General features: G+C 43.7%; 1 long non-coding RNA gene across 2 annotated transcripts in view; it reads left to right on the top strand.

The window, feature by feature from the left end:
- The first annotated feature begins 3,344 nt into the window (after positions 1-3,344).
- LOC148049289 (uncharacterized) overlaps positions 3,345-25,320 on the top strand; it is a 34,664-nt gene continuing 12,688 nt past the window's right edge. The window contains exons 1-2 of one of the 2 annotated variants that reach the window (XR_015695405.1): positions 3,345-3,721; positions 6,905-7,006. This is a non-coding gene — a long non-coding RNA (uncharacterized LOC148049289). The remainder of the gene's footprint in view (positions 3,722-6,904; positions 7,007-25,320) is intronic. The other variant, XR_015695404.1, reaches the window with a different exon arrangement.

The following is a 25,320-nucleotide window of genomic DNA, read 5'->3' as shown; positions in this document are numbered from 1 at the left end:
CAAGTTAAAAACAACACAGATACATTCATTTCAGTCTGAGATTTATTTGCCAGTGAAGATTTATTTATGTATTGCTATTATTTATTTGTTGGAAAGTATAATTACATTGCATTCTCCCTTCTCTCCCCTCACTTTGTCAATAAGTTATTTATTTTATTTATTTATATCCTACCTTTATTATTTCTATGAATAACACAAGGCAGTGACTGACTTCCCTCCTCCTATTTTCCCCACAACAACCCTTTAAGGGGCTGAGAGAGAGAGATAGTGACTGGTCCAAGATCACCAAGATGGCACAGGTGACGGCTATCCTCTCCCAATTTAGTTGGCAGATAAGTCCTGCCAAGATCGGTGGATATTGTTCTCCAGAGAAGTTGTAACGCTAGACCAGTGTTTCTCAACCTTGGCAACTTGAAGATGTCCGGACTTCAACTCCTAGAATTCCCCAGCCAGCGAATGCTGGCTGGGGAATTCTGGGAGTTGAAGTCCGGACATCTTCAAGTTGCCAAGGTTGAGAAGCACTGCGCTCGACCCTCAAAATGGCATTGTCCCTTTCAATCCAGAATCCAAAAATTTACTTCTGAATTGTCTTATCTAGAATTGGGCAGATTATCGGACAGAGTTAAAACTTGGACTCGGAATTGGGGCTGTCCAATATTGGGGCATCTCAGCTCCCTTGTTTCAAGCTAAAGTTGTTCAAAAGCAAGGCCTGAATTCACACTTTTTTTTTTAAACTGGAACAGGAGCACGTTTTCCGCTGATCTAATTAGAATTCACCCTTCAGTAAATGAACCCAGAGTTTCAACTGATAAAGTGATATAATTGTCCATGCAGTTTAAATAGGTCTTTGGGGAAGACAGACGGAACTCCAATTTAGCTTGCTTCTGGGCAACCTGTGGCGATTATGGAAGGAACCATAACTTGGGTGATCACAATCTCTGGTGTGATAATGACGGCCCCTCGGGGAAAAAGAGATCACTTTGAGTTCCATATTCAGGGACCGAATGCCTTGTTTTTCCCCCAACTGGTGCTTTCCAGATGTATTGGACTACATTTAAAAAAAAATTCATCGGCATAATTAATAAGATTCTTGTCTAAGCAGGATCGAATTCTCCAACACATTTCGAGGGCACCTGGTTGGGGACGCTTGTCAAATCTGTATTCCACCAGTATAGGCGATGCTGGGATCTGAAGATGGAAAGAATGCTTTTCCTCTTTCTCCCCTCCAGTGAAGCTGGGTTCCTAGCGCAATTCTGTCTCCTGTTTTTGAGATTCTACAGATCCCTCTCCTTGATCTATTTGTTCCTAAGAAAGGCCATTCGATTTGAATAGGTCCTTAAACCGAACGTCTTTCGACTCAGAATGAGTGGGAAGCGCACCTTCATTCCAAATATCTGAATTTAAGGATGGCCGGCTCGGGATTTGTACTCCTTACATGCTCCTTTGGCTCGGGAGCAAGATCGCGGCCGATCCTAAAAAAGCAAATCGCCTTTTGACCACAAAGAAGACTTGTTCCCAGTTCAATCCCATGAACGGAATTGCAGATCTGGCTACCGCTTCAACCACGTTGAAGCCATAAATAAAATCGATCCTGTGAAGCGGGATTGAAATGCTGGGGATTGCAGGAATTAAGGAAGGGAAGCAAATTAATCGAGACCTAAGATTTTACTTTTGCCAGTCAGAACACCGCCCCCCCCGGCCCCAAAATATCCCCAGATCAGTTTGGAGGAGGGAGAAGGAGCGGATAGCTGCTGAGCATTCTCCCACCAGCCATTCCAGCTTTCCTTGTGCATAATTTTTTTGTTGGTTCATCTGTTTATTCTGAAGACGTGGGACAACTTAAACCGAATGAATTGAGGGGGGGGGGGTGTTGGCTTACAAAACTATCCGCAATGAATATTCAACGACCTTGTAGGCAAAGCTTTTCTTTCTTCAAAACCGGCGTTTTCTGTTTATTCGGAGCGAATTAACGAAGATCCGGCGCGAAGAGAGCTTTCTCCCCCACTAACTTCAGCGGAATCTACTTCTGAGAAAGCGTTAAGTGCTACGTTAGAAAATCCATTTTTTTTTTTGCGCGGCGCCTCTTCCCGACTGCGCAGTTCCAACTCTGGTCCTTTTCTGTTCTTTTTACCTTTAGGAGAAATCTTTTCCTGTGTCCTCAAGAGAGATAAAGAGAAGGGACGAACGGAGGAGTGGTGAGGAAAGTGATTAGGATTGTAGTCTCTCCGGTGGAGCGGGACGCCGTCCTTTTAAGCAATGGGCTGCGAAGAATAGAATAGAATAGAATTTTATTATTTTATTATAGGAAACTAAACCTCAGAAGCCTGACAGAGGACTAAAGGGGGCTGGCGAGGCACGGTCGCTTTCCAGAGGAGATCTTGCCTAGGGGGGTGGGGGGATCCGCCTGGCTAGCTCGCAACCCGAACACTGCAGATCTGGAGCATGGGAAGTCCCAGGCGTCTTTGAGCAGGTGCTCCCAAGGGAAGGTCCTTTTCTAGATCCTGCGCCTTTTAAAAACGAGCGCATTTCATTCGAAGGACAAAATCCCATTAACAACCCCCCCCCCCCTCCGCCGTCCCGAGTCCTCTCCCTCCCTTGCCAAAATGCGAAGGGGATCCAAAGAAAACCAGTTTGCACCAGAAAGCTTTATCTCTCTTCAGGCCTCTGGTTCGTGTTTCCTTCCCCCCCCCCCTTCCTTGGTCCCTGCTTCCTTCCTGTCTGCCTCGGCTTTTCGAAGGCCAAGGGAGGGAGAGAGAAGACGTGAAATAAATAAACGCGTTGAGATTCGTTAAGCTTCCCTCCAACCTAAAGGCCAGCTTGATATGACAGAACTACAACTTCCATCATCCTCAGCTAGCCGCCTGGATGGGAGTTATTGCCCAACGCCTCTGGAAGGCATTTAAGTAAAGGGACGTTCACAATTTGTGGTTCTTAGCTTTCTATATAAATAACCCGTTTTGCTTATTTGAGGGCGGCCGGGAAACTTAACTGACTTCACTAGAGGATCCTGGCTTAATGGTTTATCAGGAGTAAGCCCACTGAGCTCCACTGTCTTTCCTAGGGGGTAAATAACGGGCCTACGGCTCTCCTCTCAGCAGGCATTACGCGCTACCTCCTGCCCTTATGCCTTTCCAGGAAAGCTCGCCCGCGCAAGTCCCATTTCCCATCTGTTAAGAGCTGAAAAGCGATACCCAACCTCCCTTAAGGTTTTGCAAAACGGGACAAAAACATTGGCAGCGGTGGGGTGGGGGGGAAGCCCCTCTGCACGGGCTGGGGCGAGTGGGACGACGACGGGGCAATTTAGTCCCTGGAGAAGGGGTGGGCGAGTGTGGCAGAAACCGGCTCCCTCGCTTCCCTAACTCCCCTAATCAACACAACCTCCAGTTTAACCTGGTTTAAGTTTTTCTTCTTTGCGTATGGATGCAGAAGCCGGCTGATGGCGCTGCGCGTTCCTCCTACAGAACGCAGAACGTTTCGTAAAGTTACCGGAGGGATCCCGCATTTCTTGCAGGAACAGAAAGCCGAGCTGCGGTGGGAGAGTGGAAGGGGAACCAACACACCCCTTCTTCCTGCGTCCTGATCCCCAATTTGTCCGCAGGGAGACCCAGCTTTTCTCAGTATAAGAAGGCGAATCTGTTCCCACCATTCCCACCGCCTGCGCGTCCCGCTTAGGGTTCGAGGAACCTGCGTTGATCAAACGACAGTTTAAAGGTAACCCCGGGTAAGTGGGGGGGCGTGTGGTCGCCGGTCAGCTGTCTTTGTGTCTCGATCTGACAACTTTTTCTGGTTTTGAGGGTTCAGAGCGCCCCCTGATGGAGCAGGTTGCAATAATAATAATGTCGTTTTTGAGCACCCCGATTGGGTGCTGTTTGAGGAATGCAGGCCAGCCAGACTTGCAAAACCAAATCCTTTCTGTCCAAATGGCCCTAAAAATAGTGAAGGCAAGGAAGAGGGCTGGGGGTTTGTTTTCTGCTCAGTACAGGGGTGGGTTCCTGCCAGTTCTAACCTCTTCTATAGAAGAGGTTCCACAAATCTACAGTGCCGTTTAGAACCGGTTTCAGCTCCCTCCCTCCCGTCCATCCGCACATCATCAAGATGAAGAGCGAGAGGAGGAATTCTGGGAGTTGAAGTCCACAAGTCTTAAAGCTGTCAAGTTTGAACACCCCTGGGTTTTTTTTCACTAAAGGGTTAGGGGTGCAAGGGTCTTGTAATTTGACAGCTTTAAGACTTGCACACTTCAATGCCAGAGTTCCTGAGCCAACATGACTGGAGGTGGAATTGTGGGAGTTGAAGTCCACAAGTCTTAAAGCTGTCAAGTTTGAACACCCCTGGGGTTTTTTTCCCCTAAAGGGTGAGGGGTGCAGCTCATGTATTGATATCTACTGCTTTGCGCGCACTTTTGCTCAGATCCAGCTTTGCTTTGCTTCTAATTTACTTATAATCAGTAAAAGTACTCTTAATTCTGCAAAAATGGAGTTGAGTGGTTTCTTTCTTGGTTACTCAGTGAAGCAGCACCTGGAGTAGAAATATTGTCAGTGCACCAATGATGCACCAGATTTACAATTGGCACCATTGTCCTCCTGCGGATGCTCATTTATAACCCTCTGCTGTGATGCCCATAAGCAACCATTCAAAGTTACAACAGCACTGAAAAAAGCTACTTATGACCGTTTTTTTTTACACATGGCCATTGCAGCATCCCCATGGTCACATGATTGAAATCCAGATGCTTGGCAACTGGTTCATATTTAGGAGGGTTGCAGGGTCCTGCCCGAGGGTATGCAATTCCCCTTTTGCCACTTTCTGACAACTGTGTGACTAACAACTGCAATGATTCACTTAACAACTATAGCAAGGAAGGTCATAAAATGCCACAAAACTCACTTGAAATATTTCTCATTTAGCAACATGAATTTTGGGCTCAATTGTGGCCATAAGCGCACAGCATTCAACCCCAGTGGCTGGGGGATAAATCTCCACACTTAGGGATTCCCACTAGTCCATTGCCTTCGCTGAATCTTCCTCATGCAACGTGTCCTTTTGGAAGATCAGAAATCCAGGTGGTGATTTTTCAATCCTTCGTGCCCCAACAGGAAGATGTAGCAATGAAGAATACTTTGCTCTCTACACTACTACTTTCTGCCATCCTTCATTTGAAAGATTTGGGAGGAGCAGCAGCACGATAGAAGTCCAAATGGGATTGCAATTGCATTTCACCTTAATGAAAATTGTGCAAGCAATTTTGATAAGTTACAAATTGCCTCTTCTATCTCAATCTCGAGGCATGCCAAGCCAACGCCCTCAGAGGAAACACTGAGGTCATCTCCTTATTTATGACCAGCCAATCTTCCAAGAAGAGATGACTGTCTGTGAGGCAGGATGGGGACACAGAGCAAAGCTGAACCGTGCAAAGAAAAAAAAGTACAGACCCACCTTCTAAATATGTAAAACCAAAGATGCAATCTCCAACTCATTTACTTTGCGAGTAAGTCCCAGTGAATACATTTGAGCTGACTTCCTGCGGCACCAGCTTGGATGGGATGGCAAAGGGTCATTTTGAAACACATAAACAGTGGGATTCCAAGGTGTGGTCTGTTGCAATTTCAGGGACAGCTTAAGTTGAGAAACCAGACCATTCAGAGTTAGACCTAATTGGTGAAAATTACTAGGGTGGTAAGTGATCTTTCCTTATCTGCAGTTTTTGTGTCACCAAAGGTATTATTTGCAGTTCATGGCTATTTAGGCCCACTGTTTATTCTTTTAAAAACTGATAATATAAGGAGTCCTTTGAAAAGAAAGAAAATGCTGATCATTACACCTGAGGGGGGAGATTTGTGTGGGCTACCATGTATAACAGGATGGGTGGCTCAGGCCACTACATATTTTTGAAGAGGCAAGGACTACAGTACATGCGGCAATGCAGTATATCGTGACCTGTCAAAACCGCGTTCCACAAAAGCGCGGTCGATGAAATCGCGTATGTGACATCATCACAGCGCGACGAAAAAGATCGAAAAATTGAAATAAAAATTAAATTACAGCAAGCCGCTTCACATAAAGGTAAGGGTGAGGTTAAGGGTTAGGGTTAGGGTTAGGTTAAGGGTTAGGGTTAGGGTTAGAGCGTTAGCGTTACGTTTAGCGTTAGGTTAAGGGTTAGCGTTAGTTTTTTTGTTAGGTTAAGGGTTAGGTTTAGGGTTAGGTGTAGGGTTAGGTTTAGGGTTAGGTTTGGGGGGTTAGGGTAAGGTTTTCGCTTTATTTTTACATTTTTCGATCTTTTTCGTCGCGCTGTGATGACGTCACATACGCGCTTTCGTCGACCGCGATTTTGTCGTCCGCGGTTTTGTGGTGGAACCGCAGTATATACATATATGATCAGCATTCCCCCCTCCCTTTTTGTTTTGTTAAGATAAATTTTTTTTTTACAATGTATGTTGCATGTATTCTTGGTGTCCCCAGGGGTAAAAAATTCTTGACTCAAGGAAACCTTTTTAAAAAAACCTGTTTTTGACTCGACACTTTCATGAGTTGATTATTATTAAGCTCTGGGATCAGAGCGTGGCCGCCTTCGACTTTAACTGAATGGTTTCAAAGTATATTTTGCAGAGAAGCAAGCTCACTCACATTTTTTTTTCCTTTAAAGGAATATTTGCAAACCACTGCCGCCTCCATCTGCCTCGCCAAATTAGCTTCTCTTGCTAGGAATGGCAATAAGAGTTTGAAGTAGTCAATTTATCCCTATCAATAAAACTTCAAATTGGTGGTAGATTATCATGTGGTTGATGGCCTGTCTATGAAAAATGGGTTTCTCCCATCTACTTAAAATTACATTTCTGTGAAACAGTTTCTTCCTAAATATCCACGTATAGCAATGTTAATTTTTTTAAAAAATTCATTTTTGGCACAGAGAGAATCAGAACAGGCAACTATCCTCCTAGAATGAGAAAGTATTAAATGAGAAACATGTGAATTGTCATAATGGAATGAACTGAAGATGATCTACTGCAAGGTAAGTAGTATGAGGTTCATGAAACTTACCCCTTGAAGGGTATGGATTAAAGAACCAAATTGCAAAGAGAGTTAAGAAGAACAATATCACCCTTATTTAAATATATTTGGATTAAGAAGATGACTAGGTAGGCTATTGGATCATTAGATGAAGGGTTAAGTTAAGTTAAGTTAAGTTAAGTTTATTTATATGCCGCCCTTTTCCCCCGAAGGGGACTCAGGGCGGCTCACAACTCAACTAAGGGAGGGGGATACAGACAAAAAATTTAAAACAACACGCAACAATACATAATTTAAAACACACAACAGTCATACCATTCGAGAAAGGGGTAGAAGCTTTTTAGCCCCAGGCCTGTTGGAATAGCCAGGTTTTAAGGGCAGTGCGGAAGGTCTGGAGGGTGGTGAGGGTTCGAATCTCCAAGGGTGTTGAAGATGTGCTAGATGATACTCTTGACATGTGCATAGCCAAGGAAACATACATAACATTTAATCAACTCAAGAGTTCTCTCTGGAGGCACTAATGGCCAGGCTCAATTTATCCTGCTTTGAACACATTGTGCAAAGTTCCATCTCTCCGGAAAAAGCTCTAATGCTGGGATAGGGTGGAAGAACAGAGAAGACAACAATCATCAGCAAAATGGATGGGACTAATTTATTGGAGTGATGGGGTTGACCATTGGAAAACCTCAAGGACCAGGTTTAGGCATAGATTGTCACAGAGAAAATCTATGTGGTTGCTAAAGGTTGATACTACCGTGTTTCCCCTAAAATAAGACCTCCCCGGATAATAAATAGCAATAGCAGTTAGACTTATATACCGCTTCATAGGGCTTTTAGCCCTCTCTAAGCGGTTTACAGAGTCAGCATATCACCCCCACAGTCTGGGTCCTCATTTCACCCACCTCGGAAGGATGGAAGGCTGAGTCAACCTTGAGCCGGTGAGATTAGAACCGCTGAACTGCAGATAACAGTCAGCTGAAGTGGCCTGCAGTACTGCACCCTAACCACTGTGCCACCTCGGATGGATAGATAGATAGATAGATAGATAGATAGATAGATAGATAGATAGATAGATAGAGCAATAGCAATAACAGTTAGACTTATATACCGCTTCATAGGGCTTTCAGCCCTCTCTAAGTGGTTTACAGAGTCAGCATATCGCCCCCCACAGTCTGGGTCCTCATTTCACCCACCTCGGAAGGATGGAAGGCTGAGTCAACCTTGAGCCGGTGAGATTAGAACCGCTGAACTGCAGATAATAGTCAGCTGAAGTGGCCTGCAGTACTGCACCCTAACCACTGCGCCACCTCGGCTCTAAACGCAATTGGCTTTGAGCGCGTGCGCTAAAATAAGCCGCCCCCCGAAAATATTGCAACACAGCAGCAGCCATGAGGTGACCATGCTTTCTGCCTCCTGCACCACAAAAAATAATAAGACCTTCCCAAGAATTAGGCCAAGTGCTTATTTTTTGGGGGGACAAAAGAAAATAAGACACTGTCTTATTTTCAGGGAAGCATGGTGATTTGATGGCATAATCAATCAAAGAGGAAGATAAAGAAATGGCAGAGAAACTGCATGAATTCTTCCACTGCTGGGATATAGAACAGGTGCATTTCCCTGTTTTGGAGGGGAAGCAGTTGAACTGTTACAAGAGACAAGTTGAAAGCTTCCGTGACATTTTAAAACAAATAAATCCCGGGTCCATCCACCATCCATTTGGGGAGGGTCCTTAAAAACTCAAATGTGAAATTGCTTATCTTCTAATAAAAATATACAACTTCTCTTTAAGATCAACAGCAGCTCGCGAGGACTGGAAAATAGCCAAAGTATTTCCAGTTTTTTTTTTTAAAAAAAGGGGGATTGAAGGAGATATAATGAAGATATAGGCTAATTAACTTAATGTTTGTTTGAGGTAGAACGTGTAATAGTATAGTATAAGTGTATTACTATAATTAAAAAAAGAAAATAATCAAACATCTAGAAGAGTTTGCTGAGAAATAACCAACATAGCATTTGCTGCAGTAAGTTTTGTCTTCTTAACTTCTAAGTTTTTTTGGGGGGGGAGGTATACATTATTTGATATTAACTATTGTTTCAAAAATCCTTCGATAAAGCTTCTGGCTGAAATGTTTTTTTATGTGCTTTCGTAAATAGTAATGGTGCAAATAAGCTCTAATTCATCTTTCAAATATACAGCCTTTGATAAATCATACAGCAAAAGTTAACAATTCACATAAACAGCCTGTATATTGTATAAAATGGTTCCACCACAAAACCGCGGTAGACAAAAGCGCGGTCGACGAAAGCGCGTATGTGACGTCATCACAGCGCGACGAAAAAGATTGAAAAATGTAAAAATAAAGCGAAAACCTTACCCTAACCCCCCCAAACCTAACCCTAAACCTAACCCTAAACCTAACCCTTAACCTAACCCTAAACCTAACCCTTAACCTAACGAAAAACCTAACGCTAACCCTTAACCTAACGCTAAACGTAACGCTAACGCTCTAAACCTAACCCTAACCCTTAACCTAACCCTTACCTTTATGTGAATCGGCTTGCTGTAATTTAATTTTTATTTCAATTTTTCGATCTTTTTCGTTGCGCTGTGATGACGTCACATACGCGCTTTCGTCGACCGCGCTTTTGTGGAACGCGGTTTTGACGGGTCACGGTATAAAATAAATCTGAGGAAAATTGGGATAAGAGGACAGCATTAAAGATAAAATAGGAAACTGAAAAAAGAGGGAATAAAATTACATTTTTAGAGGGTATCAAACGTGGTCCTCTATAGTTGGAATCGGAGTTTTTAAACTTGCCTATACATAATTTGGGGGACGCGGTGGCTCAGTGGCTAAGACACTGAGCTTGTCGAGCAGAATGGTGGGCAGTTCAGCAGTTTGAATCCCTAGCGCCGCGTAACAGAGTGAGCTCCCGTTATTTGTCCCAGCTTCTGCCAACCTAGCAGTTTGAAAGCCTTTAAAAATGCAAGTAGAAAAATAGGAACCACCTTTGATGGGGAGGTAACAGCGTTCCGTGCGCCTTTGGCGTTTAGTCGTGCCGGCCACATGACCACGGAGATGTCTTCGGACAGCACTGGCTCTTCGGCTTTGAAGAGTAGATGAGCACCACCCTCTAGAGTCGGGAACAACTAGCACACATGTGCAAGGGAATCATTTACCTTTATCTTTATACTGAATTTGATGTTATAGGGGTGTTGAAAGAAACGTCCTTCTGGGTTCAGCTCCAAGTGGGGAAAAAGACACTGGAGACATGGAGGCTGCTTGGAAAGATGGTTTTAATGGTGGACAGGACCACGTGGCTTGAGCCCTGAACAGAAAAGGTGATCACATGCTTCAATGTTGGTGGAGAAGAAGAAAAAAAAAGGCTGAAGGAGGGGCTTGCTAGGCTTTTTATACCCTGTTCAGTCCCACCTCTCTGTTTCCTGTTCCTGTGTAAGAAATGTATTCTGATTGGTTGTCAGACTCCCATGGTGCCATGCAGGGGGCTACTCTCTAGGCTGTGTTTTGAATCCATAGATGAGTTCTCAGATGCCATGTGGAGACCTGAGTAAAAGGCCAATCATGCCTTTCTGTAGCTGCTGCTGAAGTCTTTATTATGTAAAGTGGGCTAGCCTGGCTAGTCTTAATGGGCCTATTGACAAAGTGGGGGTGGGCAGGAAGCTACAGGCAGCTATTCTGTCTTTTAAAGCATGTTTCTTTCTTTTCACATCCAGAGAAATATTCTGCCTTTTCAATATTTCCTAGGATATTTCATTTTTCTGGGAGAGGGCTGGGTGATAACTTCCCACAGGGGAATAGCAAGAGGCTATTTTGCTAATTTGCCGATGATATAAAAATTGTGGGGGGGTGGAAAAATCCAGAGGGGATTGAACCGCTGTTGTTGAAGGCAGCAAGGTAGGAAATGTAAGAGACAAGCAGCAGAGGGCTGTTTGGGAGGTAGCTGAGGTAACTTCACCCTTTGGCACAATTCAGGAGTCATTCCAATAACAACAGCAGGAAAGAACCAAACACCATAACCAAAAGTGCTATTAAGAGCCACTAAATCACCTGAAGGTATCTCAATTAAGCAGATTGCAATCTTCATCCTGCTGCAGCAATTGCTATTAAGGATTGTGGGCACTTTGACTGAGCTGTTCTAATTAGACAGATTGGCAGATAAGGCCATTCTAAATGAAGCAAGGGAGCTGGGCCCGTCTTCTCCTCTGGCTTCCATTCGCTGCCAGGCGTAGTCTCTTGTTTTTGCACGTTCTGTGCAAAACCCTTTGGGGTTGCAATGTGTTTACTTGGGTCTTTTGTTCCTACAGAGAGGTGGGAGAACAGGGGGCTTGGTGAGTACGTCCAGCTAAGACACAGAGGTGAGAATAGCACCATCTGATTCAAGAAACCATGTTGAATATACGAGATCATCTCATTAAAACAGCTCTTCTTTTGCCCTTGAAGATTCCATGACTTGCATTAGCCGGTGGCCTCATATTATTCCTCTGAATTAAAAGCAAGACTTTATTTTTAAAGGACCCCTTTCCCCACTTTCGGTGGAAAAAGAAAAGAAATATCTGCTGAAATGTTGCACCATCTGATTCAAGAAACCATGTTGAATATACAAGATCATCTCATTAAAACAGCTCTTCTTTTGCCCTTGAAGATTTCATGACATGCATTAGCCGGTGGCCTCATATTATTCCTCTGAATTAAAAGCAAGACTTTATTTTTAAAGGACCCCTTTCCCCCTGCCAATTACCTCCACACGACCTATTAGATCTCATCGATTAGGCCTCCTCCGAGTTCCATCTGCTGGTCAATGCCGACTGGCAACCACGCGGAGGAGAGCCTTCTCGGTGGTAGCTCCGACCCTATGGAACGATCTCCCCGTGGAGATTCGTACCCTCACCACCCTCCAGACCTTCCGCACAGCCCTCAGAATCTGGCTATCCCGTCAGGCCTGGGGCTAAGATGGTATGAATGTTGTGTTTTAATTATGTATTGTCTTATATGTAAAAAGTCTGTTTTCCCCCCTTTCCTTTTGGATTGTGAGCCGCCCTGAGTCCCCCCAGGGAAAAGGGCGGCATATAAATAAACCTTCTAAATCTAAATCTAAACTTTCAGTGGAAAAAGAAAAGAAATATCTGCTGAAATCTTGCAGGTCCTAGATTTTCTATCTATAGTTTAAAGTGTTTGTGGACTGTAGACTAAACTCTAGAAATGTATGACGTCTCCAGTTAAATCTCCACTGGAGCCCCCCATATTTCTTCACCATTGAGCATTCTGGTTAGGACTTGTGGGAATTATGATATTAAAAAAAAATAGCTGCATCATCATCCCTGCTTTACACAAAGTCTTTATCCGTTATGCACGTTTTGAGATAAAACATTTCAAAAATCGTAGACTGGAAACCGTAGGACTCCAAGAATTTGTTCTGGAATATATCCATTCTTTTAAGTACCATTTTTAGAATAAATAACCGGAGTGAGGGCTGCAGATTTGTAGGACCGATACTGAAAACAGGGATACCATTTCCATTTGAATAATAAAGCCTGGATTCTTTTTTCCTTCATCTTATTCATAATTTTCATTTATTTTTTAAAAGGTGGGACAGTATCTTGACAAACTAGCGTATGGTCCAATGTCCTGTGCCTGATGGGTTTTGGAGTCTCATGGACATCAATTGCCCTTCAACTTCCATCAGCAAAGCTAGGTTGCCTAAAATAATCAGAGATATAGGAGCTAAAAGTAAGATCCGAGGCCCTAGCATCCATTGCAAGCCACGGTTATGTTAGTATTTGTGCCTTCCTACATAATCACGCAGATCATGGAATCATGTATTTATATCAAGACACCTGCCCCATGTACATATGTAATTGCATGATGAGGAGATGAGGCATACGTTGTCACTTGTTGTCCCCCCCCCCTTATTGAGCATTCACAGTTGCCGCAAATCTTAAAGTTACCCATGCTCAGTTAAAGGAACAGATTAGAGTTAACCTGTTGGGGTTCGTGGCACGACAAAACCGCGCTCGACTAAAGCGCGCCCGATTAAACCGCGTCGCTGACATCATCAACAGGGCGACAACAGCGAGCGCGGAGAAAGAAGGGCGCTTTAAATAGCGCTTTGAAAGCAAGCCGATTCAAGTTAAGGTAAGGGTTAGGTTTAGGTTTAGGTTTAGGGTTAGGGTTAGGTTTAGGGTTAGGTTTAGGGTTAGGGTTAGGTTTAGGGTTAGGTTAAGGGTTAGGGTTAGGGTTAGGGTTAGGGTTAGGGTTAGGGTTAGGGTTAGGTTAAGGGTTAGGTTAAGGGTTAGGGTTAGGGTTAGGGTTAGGGTTAGGGTTAGGGTTAGGGTTAGGGTTAGGGTTAGGGTTAGGGTTAGGGTTAGGGTTAGGGTTAGGGTTAGGTTAACGGTTAGGATTAGGTTAAGGGTTAGGTTTAGGGTTAGGTTTAGGGTTAGGTTAAGGGTTAGGTTTAGGGTTAGGATTAGGATTAGGTTTAGGGGGGTTAGGTTTAGCGTTTACAGTGTGCTTCTGTCTCTGCGCTGTTGTCGCGCTGTGATGACGTCAGCTACGCGGTTTCGTCGAGCGCCCTTTCGTCGAACGCGGTTTTGTGGTGGAACCGTTGGGGTTAACTGTAATAAATCTCTTGTAAAAGACTAACTCCTTACTGATTCTCATGGAGGTTGAATTGTCCATCAAAGACAACTACCTTCCTCTCCATTTTTTATTTTTATCAGGCATATTTAGCAGAGTTTTGTAAATACTGTTGAGTCGTGACTGTCTTGGCCCAGAGAAGCATGTAGCTGTATAAATTGAAACATGATGCTGATAATCAAGGCTTGGAGAATGTGTTTAGTCTACCCTTGGATGGATAAGAGAATGTGTATCAGTGAATACTTTTACAGGCAATGATTGTTAATATATTAGGAGAAGTTTTCAACCCCAACTCTTTGATAGCTACTATTTGAATTACATAAAGAAAAGAGGAATGAACAGCATCTTGCAACTGCTTATAGATTTCCCCCCCAAAAACTCAGTCATTCCACAATGACATACACCACATAGACAAATGTTTTTTTTTTTAGAAATAGCTAACGGAAAGGCCTTTCCCCTCCTGTGCCATAGAAGGCAAATTGAACCTGGGAAGTTTTAGTGTTAGAACATTGTCAGATAAAGGAGTGGACGAATATTTGGCGAATTGCCATTGGTCATCCCAGGAAGTCACAACATAGAAACACGCCACAAGGAACAAATGGAAACTTGGTAGATTTTTTTGCATACGTATTTTTTTCCCACAGGAGTATCTCTGTTTATCAGACGTGAGTAATAAATACTAAATGTAAAAATAACAAAATGAGTTTTGGTATCCGCTTTGTTTAAGATGGAAAGAAGGCTATGACAAGCGTTGTCAGTCTCGTCTAGATCCTGGAAAGCCTATGTCGAAGAGGCAGAGTGATGTAGCGGTCGGCAGTATTAGAGAGACCCCACGAAGATATCAGCTGAAGACCCCCCCCCCAGCAGTGATTTTGGAAAGATAGTCTCTCTCTCTCAACTCAAGCTACTTCAGAAGGGAAAAATGGGAAGAAATAGGGCTGTTCACAGGATTTTATACTCTTAAACAAGAAGTGGAATATAAATCTAACTAGATAAAGGTAAAGATTTCCCCTGTCCAATGATGTCAGAGCCGAGGTGGCGCAGTGGTTAGGGTGCAGTACAGCAGGCCACTTCAGCTGACTCTTATCTGCAGTTCGGCGGTTCAAATCTCACCGGCTCAAGGTTGACTCAGCCTTCCATCCTTCCGAGGTGGGTGAAATGAGGACCCAGACTGTGGGGGCGATATGCTGACTCTGTAAACCGCTTAGAGAGGGCTGAAAGCCCTATGAAGCGGTATATAAGTCTAACTGCTATTGCTATTGCTATTGCTATGCTCATCTCCATTTCTTAGAGAGAGCCATCATTGTCCAAAGATGTTTCTGTGGTCATGTGGCCAGAATGACTATATGTCTAGACCAGAGGGGAGTTGCTCCTGGTTCGGCCTGGATTGGGCAAACTAGTAGTGGCGGTGGTGGGAGGCTCTGCCTACCCACCGAACGCTTCTGCATATGCGCAGAAGCATCGTGCATGAGTGCGCAAGTGTCCAAGCACGTTTGAGCAAGCTCGTAGTAAAAATAATGGCAACCCACCACTGGCCTAGACACAGAGAGCGCTGTTATCTTCCCACCAAAGTGGTACCTATTTATCTACATTCACATGCTTTCGAACTGCTAGGTGGTCAGGAGCTGGGGCATGTAGAGAGGGGGATAGGGAAGTCAGGGAGTTCACCCTGTCACACAGTCCTTGGGTCTCGAACTGCCAAACCTTTCTAACTACACATTAAAAAACAACAACTAAATATCAACCAAGAAATTAATGCTGAGCTGCCGGCTATTTCCCCACCATTAATCATTTGCCCCTCTGTCCCATCTATAGTACTCTGTATTTTGATCCTGAATTTAACCTGTAGGCAGGGCCGGATTTTCCTATAGGCTAACTAGGCTTCAGCCTAGAGCCTCAAGATCAAGAGGAGGCTACATTCAAATTGTTAGCAAAATTAAAATTACACTATTCTAAAAACAGTGAACACTAAAACACTGAACAGAAAATAAGGAGAAATTCTACGCATATGACTAATAAACAAACATAAAAATGTATTGGTTAAGATCATTCCAGCGCCGCGGCAGTTGGGGAGCCCGCCCACGTTCCCGGCACCGGCGGTCGGGCGAGGGGCGCGGCCGTTCCCAGTAGCCGCCCCGTCGACGCGGAGCCCACCAGCGGCCAGGCAGGTGAGGGCGAGGGGGCTGAGCCGGGCAGCTGAGCACAGCAGGGGAGGCGGCTGGCCTCGCTGCCTTTGCTGCAGAGCAGAGCCACCCTCCGTCGGGAGGCCAGCTATATATATTGATATATATTGAAGAGCCAAGGTGGCGCAGTGGTTAAAAAGCAGCACTGCAGGCTACTGCTAGATCAGCAGGTCAGCGGTTCAAATCTCACCGGCTCAGGGTTGACTCAGCCTTCCATCCTTCTGAGGTGGGTAAAATGAGGACCCGGATTGTTGGGGGCAATATGCTGACTCTCTGTAAACCGCTTAGAGAGGCCTGAAAGGCCTATGAAGCGGTATATAAGTCTACTGCTATTGCTATTGCTATTGCTATATATATCACAGTAATGATGTACTTTATTGTCTCTCATGCAATTTACAAACTTAAAAATGGGAGGTGAAAGGGCCTCATAAGTGGAATAGCCCAGGGCCTCTTTTCATCTAAATCCGGCCCTGCCTGTAGGTCTTTTAGTGAAAGATTGCTTCCACATTTCTTTTTACCGTTTCCCCTCCTTCCAATCCTACAGTGCTAAATACCAAGTATGGATAAATACATGTATAAATCCGGTAGCCTAAATCGAAAGAACCACCTTTGACATGATCGATAACGTAAAACTACACAGTGGGATTTTTTCTTTTTGCTTTGAACTATAGATTTCTGAGCTGGATCTCAAAATGTCATCGTCTTTTTTAAAAAATTCTACAGTATACTGTTTTTTTAAAAAAAAAAATGCAGAATGCATGATACAAAGGGGGAATTGTCTTTAGAATAAAACCAAGCCCCTCTCCCCCCTCCCCGTGCTCAAATTAATGCATTTGGATTTTCTTGCCTTCAGAGTTGGGAGGATACATTTTCACGTTATCTATTCATCTTTCAGAAAGGGAATATAGCAATAGCAATAGCAATAGCAGTAGACTTATATACTGCTTCATAGGCCTTTCAGGCCTCTCTAAGCGGTTTACAGAGAGTCAGCATATTGCCCCCAACAATCTGGGTCCTCATTTTACCCACCTCGGAAGGATGGAAGGCTGAGTCAACCCTGAGCCGGTGAGATTTGAACCGCTGACCTGCTGATCTAGCAGTAGCCTGCAGTGCTGCATTTAACCACTGCGCCACCTTGGCTCTTGCGTCTTCATATGCAAAAGGAAATTGGCTCTTCAGAATATCTAATTCTGAAGCTTTTATCGGCGAATCTCAAGGAACACAGTTTAAGAGTTCTGTGCCTTTTGTAGGTTTGCAACTGCTAATAAAGATGTTAAATAGAGGAGCCCCAACTGAGGTTGCAAGATCAGAGACACAGTGATTTCAGAGGACTTTCTGTGCAGGATGCAATCTCAGATGGCTGTGATGCAAACTAATGGTAACTATGATGTTGGTCCACAAACTACTTATTACTTTAATAAAAGGAGACATGTCGGAGATGACCTAACAGCCTAAGAAAAAAATGATGAATAGTAATTGTATTGGGGCACACGTTAATGGCTCTGGAGGTGTTTTGCTTCTAGACAAAGTCTACCATCGATATTAAAAACTTAATGAGTTTGTCTGCAAACCTCTCCATGCTTCCTCCTACACCACATCTCTTTGTTTGCAAAGAGTCTTGGCTCTGGGGTTATGTGGCTTCTCGTTTCCTCTTGCTCACTCGTTCTTGATTGCCTCATTTGCCAGTTTATTAACAAGCAGAAAATACTTTTGTAGATACTCTCCATCAAGGCTGCAGCGAGCCATCTCCCTTCGCCCCCATCTAAGCAGGGCTTCAGAGAGATGAAAAGAAATCAGAGATTTTTCCCCTTATCAAGAAACCTCTCTAATCCTCTTCCTGATGCTTACCAACTGTTAAGGTCAGAGAGAAAGGAATCCTTTGAGGAAAACCTTTCAAGATTTGACAATGAACCAGTTTCCCAGAAGAATGAAGGAGCCTCTTGATGGTTTTTAAAAAAATATCAAATGCTAAATAGCATGAGGATCTTCTGGCTCTTATTTCTCCACAGAGGATTGAATCCAAAGGCCTACAAGTCCCTTATTTGGATTTAAAATGATGTGGATTTCTTTTTAAAAATGTCTAACAGACATGTTCTTAATAAGTAACACAATTATTCTGTGTCCTTCTAGTTGTTGCTGAAGGACAATTCAGTGGCATCTAAATCCAGAATTCTCCACCTCTAGGGCCTGCTGGGAGCTGTTGAGGTAAACAAACAAATATCTGTGAGGAAATGGGTTCCTTACATTTTTTAAAAAAAGTAAACTGACAGTAAAACACAAACCCCTACATTAATTTTATTAGATGAATAAGGAAATCCATTGGAATCCAAAGAGGTTGCAGATGCACAGAGCTTAAAGTTTAATTCAGCACAGCGGGAGAGTCTGGGAGGAGAGTCTGGTTGTTGATTTGCACTTTTTATGTGATTCGCATTTTTATTATTTGTGATTTTCGGTATCCACCAGTGATAAGTGGAGTTTCGACCTTTCTATGTACTTTAGCTTTTTTTGAAGAGCCGAGGTGGCGCAGTGGTTAAATGCAGCACTGCAGGCTACTTCAGCTGACTGCAGTTCTGCAGTTCAACTGTTCAAATCTCACCGGCTCAAAGGTTGACTCAGCCTTCCATCCTTCCGAGGTGGGTAAAATGAGGACCCGGATTGTTGTTGGGGGCGATATGCTGACTCTGTAAACCGCTTAGAGAGCGCTGAAAGCCCTATGAAGCTGTATATAAGTCTAACTGCTATTGCTATTTTATTTTATGCATGTGCAAAGCAGATTAAAAACACAGCATGTTTTTGAAGCGAAAAGTTAGGTCACCTGTGCAATATGTTCCTGTATTCGCACCTCCTTTCCTTGTTTGGTGATGACATACCTATCCTGTTGGCTCAGGTCAGTTTCGAGGCTTCCTGGTATGACCTGCCATCGCATTTGGATCTCACAAGCATGTGAGTGCTCACAACAGCCCTCTGACTTCCTTATAGGTAAAGGTGAAGGTTTCCCCCGCACATGCGTGCTAGTGGTTTCCAGCGCTAGAGGTGGTGCTCATCTCCATTTCTAAGCCGAAGAGCCAGTGCTGTCCGAAGATGTCTCCTTGGTCTTGTGGCCGGCATGACTAAATGTCGAAGGCTCACACCGAGCACTACCTTTCCACCAAAGTGGCCCCTATTTTTCCATTTGCATTTTGAGTTGAGTTTGAGTTTCATTTTATTTATATGCCGCCCTATTCCCTACGGGACTCAGGGCGGCGCACAAACCCAAAGGAGGGGAAGGGAAAAACACCGAAACTACAAAATACAGGGCATTTAAAAACAACCAACAGCCACACGATTCGAGAGGGGAAGGGAACTCATCGACCCCAGGCCTGCCGACACAGCCAGGTTTTAACGGCTTTTCGGAAAGCCAGGAGAGAGGTGAGGGTCCGAATCTCCGCGGGGAGTTCGTTCCAAAGGGCCGGAGCCGCCACAGAGAAGGCCCTCCCCTGGGTAGTAGCCAGATGACATTGGCTGGTAGACGGAACCCGGAGGAGGCCAACCCTGTGAGATCTAATGGGTCTGTGGGAGGTAATTGGCAGCAGGTGGTCTCTCAAGTACCCAGGTCCAATACCATGAAGGGCTTTATAAGTGACGACTAGCACCTTGAAGCGTATCCGGAGACCAATCGGTAACCAGTGCAGCTCGTGGAGGATAGGTGTAACGTGGGTGTACCGAGGTGCACCCACAATCACTTGCACGGCTGCATTCTGGACGAGCTGAAGTCTCCGAATGCTCTTCAAGGGCTGCCCCATGTAGAGCGCATTGCATTTACATGCTTTCGAACTGCTAGGCTGGCAAAAGCTGGGACAAGTCACGGGAGCTCCCTCCGTTACGCGGCACTAAGGATTTGAGCTGCTGAACTGCCAACCTTCTGATTGACAAAGCTCAGTGTCTTAACCACTGAGCCACCATGTCCCTTCCTATAATGAATGTTAAAATGCTTTAAAAATATAAAGTTATTAAAATACTATATAAGCTGAGTGGGGGAGAAGTGTATCCGTTCTTCTAAAAAGTGTCAAAACCGCCAGCTCCTGGTCGTAGAAGCAAAGGAAACTTCTACCTTTTCTTTGTAATCCCGTTCTTTTTTTGATAGCCAATTTATCAAGAGAGAATACTCGAACAATCTGCAGGTAGCAATGTTAGCCTCCCCTGGAACAATTGAGGCCTCCCCCCCACCACATCTGTAAAACAGCTGCGTGCAGCAGAGAAGCCAGTATGAGCTGTGAGCCACATGAGGTGAACTTGGGATCACTTGTGGAACAGTGATCCACTCCAAAGAAGAAGGGCAGCTGCTGCAAGGAATCCACAGGGATCCCTTTCGTGGTTGGATTGCCTCGCTGAGATCTCCTACGACCAAGTCAAGGAAAAGAGAAACAGAGGAGGGCATATTGTGCAGAAGATTACAACGGGAAGCCAAGTATTGTGGAAGAAAGGAACCAAATCATGCCATTTCTATAGACTCAATATTCCAAAGTCACATGGCTATCGATATCAAACTGGTGAAAGAAACGTCCTTCTGGGTTCGGCTCCAAGTGGGGAAAAAGACACTGGAGACATGGAGGCTGCTTGGAAAGATGGTTTATTGGTGGACAGGACCACGTGGCTTGAGCTCCTGAACAGAAAAGGTGATCACATGCTTCAATGTTGGTGGAGAAGAAGAGAAGGGCTGAGGGAGGGGCTTGCTAGGCTTTTTATAACTTGTTCAGTCCCACCTCTCTGTTTCCTGTTCCTGTGTAAGAAATGTATTCTGATTGGTTGTCAGACTCCAATGGGCCCATGCAGGGGCAACTCTTTAGGCTGTGTTTTGAATCCAGGTTTGGTTGAGTTCTCAGATGCCATGTGGTCAGTTGGGGCCAATATTATCATGCTTTCCTGTAGCTGAAGTGGAGAAGTCTTTATTATGTAAAATAGACTAGCTTGGCCTTCCTAATGGACCATTAACAAAGTGGGGATGGGCAGGAAGCTACAGGCAGCTATTCTGTCTTTTAAAGCATGTTTCTTTCTTTTCACATCCAGAGAAATATTCTGCCTTTTCAATATTTCCTAGGATATTTCATTTTTCTGGGAGAGGGCTGGGTGATAAACTTCCCACAGGGGAATAGCAAGAGGCTGAAATTTGCCGATGATATAAAAATTTGGGGGGTGGAAAAATCCAGAGGGGATTGAACCGCTGTTGTTGAAGGCAGCAAGGTAGGAACTGTAAGAAAGAGAAAGAAAGGAAGAAATAAATAAAAAAGGAAGAAAAAAGAAAGAAAAAGAGTGAGAGAGAGATGAAAGAAAAAAAGAAAAAAGGGACAGAGAGACAAAAGGAAGGGGGAGAGATAGAGATAGAGATAGAGATAGAGAGATAGAGAGATAGAGAGATAGAGAGATAGAGAGATAGAGAGATAGAGAGATAGAGAGATAGATAGAGAGAGAGATAGATAGATAGATAGATAGATAGATAGATAGATAGATAGATAGATAGATAGATAGAGAAAACACATGGCCGGCAAGCCACTCCCACAAAGGAGGCCACACCCACAGAGTAGGTTCCAAATTTTTTTGAAACCCACCACTGGTTCTGGATAATATATATGACCCAAGTGAGCTGGATCAATGTCCTGATCTTGCCTGCCTGGGTAAATTGCAAAGACTGTTGTCCAAGGAGCGATGTGTGGAGTATTTCTGCATTTTCCCCAACTCTCCTGTCCTCAGTCTAAGAGGATTTTTTAAGAAAACCCTTAAAGAAAAAGAAACGTTCAGGAAAATTTCCATAGTTTTGAAGAAATCTTTGCACTTCCCTTAGCTACAAGGTTATTTTAGAGTGTGTGAACGTCCTGCCTTCCACCGAACAATCATCACTCCAACGGAGTATAACCTGTCTGGCCTCCTCTCAACCCCACGGGAAAACACCAGGAAACAGAGCGATGATGAGATCTGTAAGAGGAAGAAAAAAAAAACCCTCAACAAAAGATCTCCATGCAACGATATAACAACCTGAAACAAATAACTCAAGAGAAATTCTGAACTAACTTTAAAGCTCCCTGAGTATGAGACTGAGAATCGGACGAATTAGTGATTAAAAAAACAACAACTTTGGATTGTGCAGAGATGGACAAATTAACACTGAAATGAAAAGATAAAGAAGAGTCGGAATATTATGAAATTTGGAACAATTTGTACAAATGGGTGCAAAACAAGAATAAAATTAGTTAAGCCAAAAAACTATATATAAATATCGTTCACCGACAAATGTGCGCTAGACAAATGTGCACCGGCAAAACCGTGACAACAAAACCACGACATCAAAATCGTGTCATCAACAAACTACATAGTGGGATGTGTGTGTTATAATCCTAACCCTAACCCCAACCCTAACCCTAACCCTAACCCTAACCCTAACCCTAACCCTAACCCTAACCCTAACCCTAACCCTAACCCTAACCCTAACCCTAACCCTAACCCTAACCCTAACCCTAACCCTAACCCTAACCCTAACCCTAACCCTTACCTTAACCCTAACCCTAACCCTTACCTTAACCCTAACCCTAACCCTAACCCTTACCTTAACCCTAACCCTAACCCTAACCCTAACCCTAACCCTAACCCTAACCCTAACCCTAACCCTAACCCTAACCCTAACCCTAACCCTAACCCTAACCCTAATTGTCCTTGTCATCGCGCTTTTGTCGGCCTTGATATCCCCACTTTAGGGAATTTGGGGTACAGGGAAGGTTATAAGAGCCGAGGTGGCGCAGTGGTTAGGGTGCAGTACTGCAGGCCACTTCAGCTGACTGCTATCTGCAGTTCAGCGGTTCTAATCTCACCGGCTCAAGGTTGACTCAGCCTTCCATCCTTCCGAGGTGGGTGAAATGAGGACCCAGACTGTGGGGGCGATATGCTGACTCTGTAAACCGCTTAGAGAGGTCTGAAAGCCCTATGAAGCAGTATATAAGTCTAACTGCTATTGCTATTGCTATAATTGGGAGCTTTGTAGTTGGAAAACAGAACAGGGGTGGTGAGAATTTGATCAATTTTTAAAATTACGAATGGAGTGGAAGTGAACAGTTATTTCTTCCATGGTTCTTGGATGTTTCAGGGTTTCTCTTCTCTTTAGTCTGGGGAGCAATTGCTGCCAAGCATTTTTGAATCTCTCCTGCTAGTATATATTTTTTTTATAAACAAATGACGCCTGCCAATGAATTGACATTATATCTGATAAAACAAACAGAATAACTAAGGCTATTCTCAGCATTCTTCCCTACCTCTTCCCAACTTTATTTAATAATTTTTAAAGGCATAGAAGTAGGGCCAGTGGGAGAGAAAGAACTGGCAACCAGATTAATATATAGCCCTGCAGTGCTAACAAGAAGAGATGTGTATGAAACATATATTTTTTAGAAGTATTTTGGCTCCAGTCCTATGCATGTGTATCTGAAAACTCAACTGCATATATCTTCAAGAAAATACACGAATGCTTGGGATATTAATTGCTTTCTTCTTGTTCTGTGCATCTTTGCTCTAGGCTCCAGACGGTTAGCTGGGAAAGACCACACACAAGAGTCAATGCTGACTTTTGGATACTAAGTGGACGCATAATCCATGCAGTTTTCTTGGCAACAAAATGAGAATAGTATGTCACAATCTTCTCCCGAGACGTTTTTTCCCCACAACTACCAACACAAACCCTAAAACTTGGGATTCCTTGATATCCTCTCAGCTCCGCTTGGCTTTCGAAACCAGACAAAGTCTTCAGTGTAAATGTGTTTTTTATTTTCCATTTTCATTTTCGTACAGTCACATATATACTGTGCATAACCGGGTTCATATAACATTAAACAATAAACACAGCCATTCCTCTTGTCAACAAAACCTCCAAAAATAAAGACCCAATGTACCTCTTCGACCCTCCATACACCCTTTCTTTCGCCCCCCTCCAACTTTCCATCTTCCCTCCATCCTTCCCCTCTATCCTACTTCCCCTCCCGCTCTACGACTCCCCTCTCCCGGTACACTCCCTCCCTTCCTTCTCACCCTCCCTCCAGTCCACTCTCCCACCCTCTCTACCCCTCTTTCTTCTATCCCTCTACTCCTCCCTTCGGTGTATTTCTACTATCTATTAATATATTCAGCTTATCCTATTTTTACAGTGGAATTATAGAGCAACAGTATACAAGTGCAGTCACTTTACTTTAAAATCTAACACATACTATATATCCCCCATCCCCCCTAACACCCCACATCCCTCCCCCCCCCCCGACTTCCCAGAGCCCGTACACGGTATAGATTTTTAACAAACACAGTCTAAAATATATTAAGACAAAGGAAATTAAATATATTTTAGCCATCTCAGCTAGGTTTGTGACTTTCAATGTCCATTCTTGAGTTGTAGGCAAGTCTTCCTTCTTCCAGTATTGCGCCACCAACAGTCTTGCTGCTGTTATTAGGTGAAGAACCAAATTAGTCTCTACCGCTGTAAAGTCAGAAACCAGACAAAGTCTTGAAAGCATGGTTTTATACAATTAACTAGCAGCAAGGCCAATTTCAGCCAGAGATACTCACTTCTGGGAATGGGTATTAGAATGTATTATGAAATCATCCAGTTTTATGCACGTTTTCCTGCAAGCTTCACTATTTTAATGGGCTTTATTGATAGGCAGCTGTGAAGGTGGATTGTTTTATTTTCATTTGTATGGTACATTAGAGCACATGGAATTATTAAAAATAAGAGAAAAGAAAAGTGTTCTCGGGCTACCATCCTCCTGGGAAGAGACTCATTCCTGAGCAACGTCAGGGTTAACACTGGGTGGAGTAGGCATCTTTTCAGATGTTAACCTGGACCAGATAATGTTGATTTTGAGGGTGGTCATGTTTAATTTTCAAGGGGTTGTGAAATGGACAGGCTGACCAATATGTTATTACATACCTGAATCTGTTGTGGAAGTTTCAAAGATACTGTCGTGGAAGATTTACATGGCGTGCGTTAACAACTTCCTGTCCTACTTCTAGCGTTAATTAGCTGAGGAAATCAAGGATGATTATCTTATCTCACCAATTACTGCTGTTTTAAGTGAATGGTCACAGTGTTGTTTTACAAGCTTCAGTTGGATTCAAAGGCTGGGCGTGCTTTATTTCAAATTCTTTTATGGATACTGAGTCTCATCGCTCCATATTTGCGAATATCCCTCATCCCGTAGTCCAAAACAACATTGGCCCAACACTCTCAGCCTCACCAATAAAGTTATTAAAGGTCAATGCTTACTTCCTAAAGTCCTTGGCTACCAGAAATTCAACATACATATATAATGGTTGTAGTTGTTATTATTTTTAATTTGTATCTAAAATATTTGAAAAAGAGATTTATTCTACTCAAGGGGACTTTCCCGTGACCCGTCAAAACCGCGTTCCACAAAAGCGCGGTCGACGAAATCGCGTATGTGACATCATCACAACACGACGAAAAA

Source organism: Thamnophis sirtalis, unplaced genomic scaffold (genome assembly GCF_051295495.1).
Source record: "Thamnophis sirtalis isolate CommonGarterSnake01/CBP01778 unplaced genomic scaffold, rThaSir2_p1.2 scaffold_2, whole genome shotgun sequence".
Lineage (NCBI taxonomy): Eukaryota > Metazoa > Chordata > Lepidosauria > Squamata > Natricidae > Thamnophis > Thamnophis sirtalis.
This window is presented reverse-complemented; position numbering and strand designations above follow the sequence as displayed.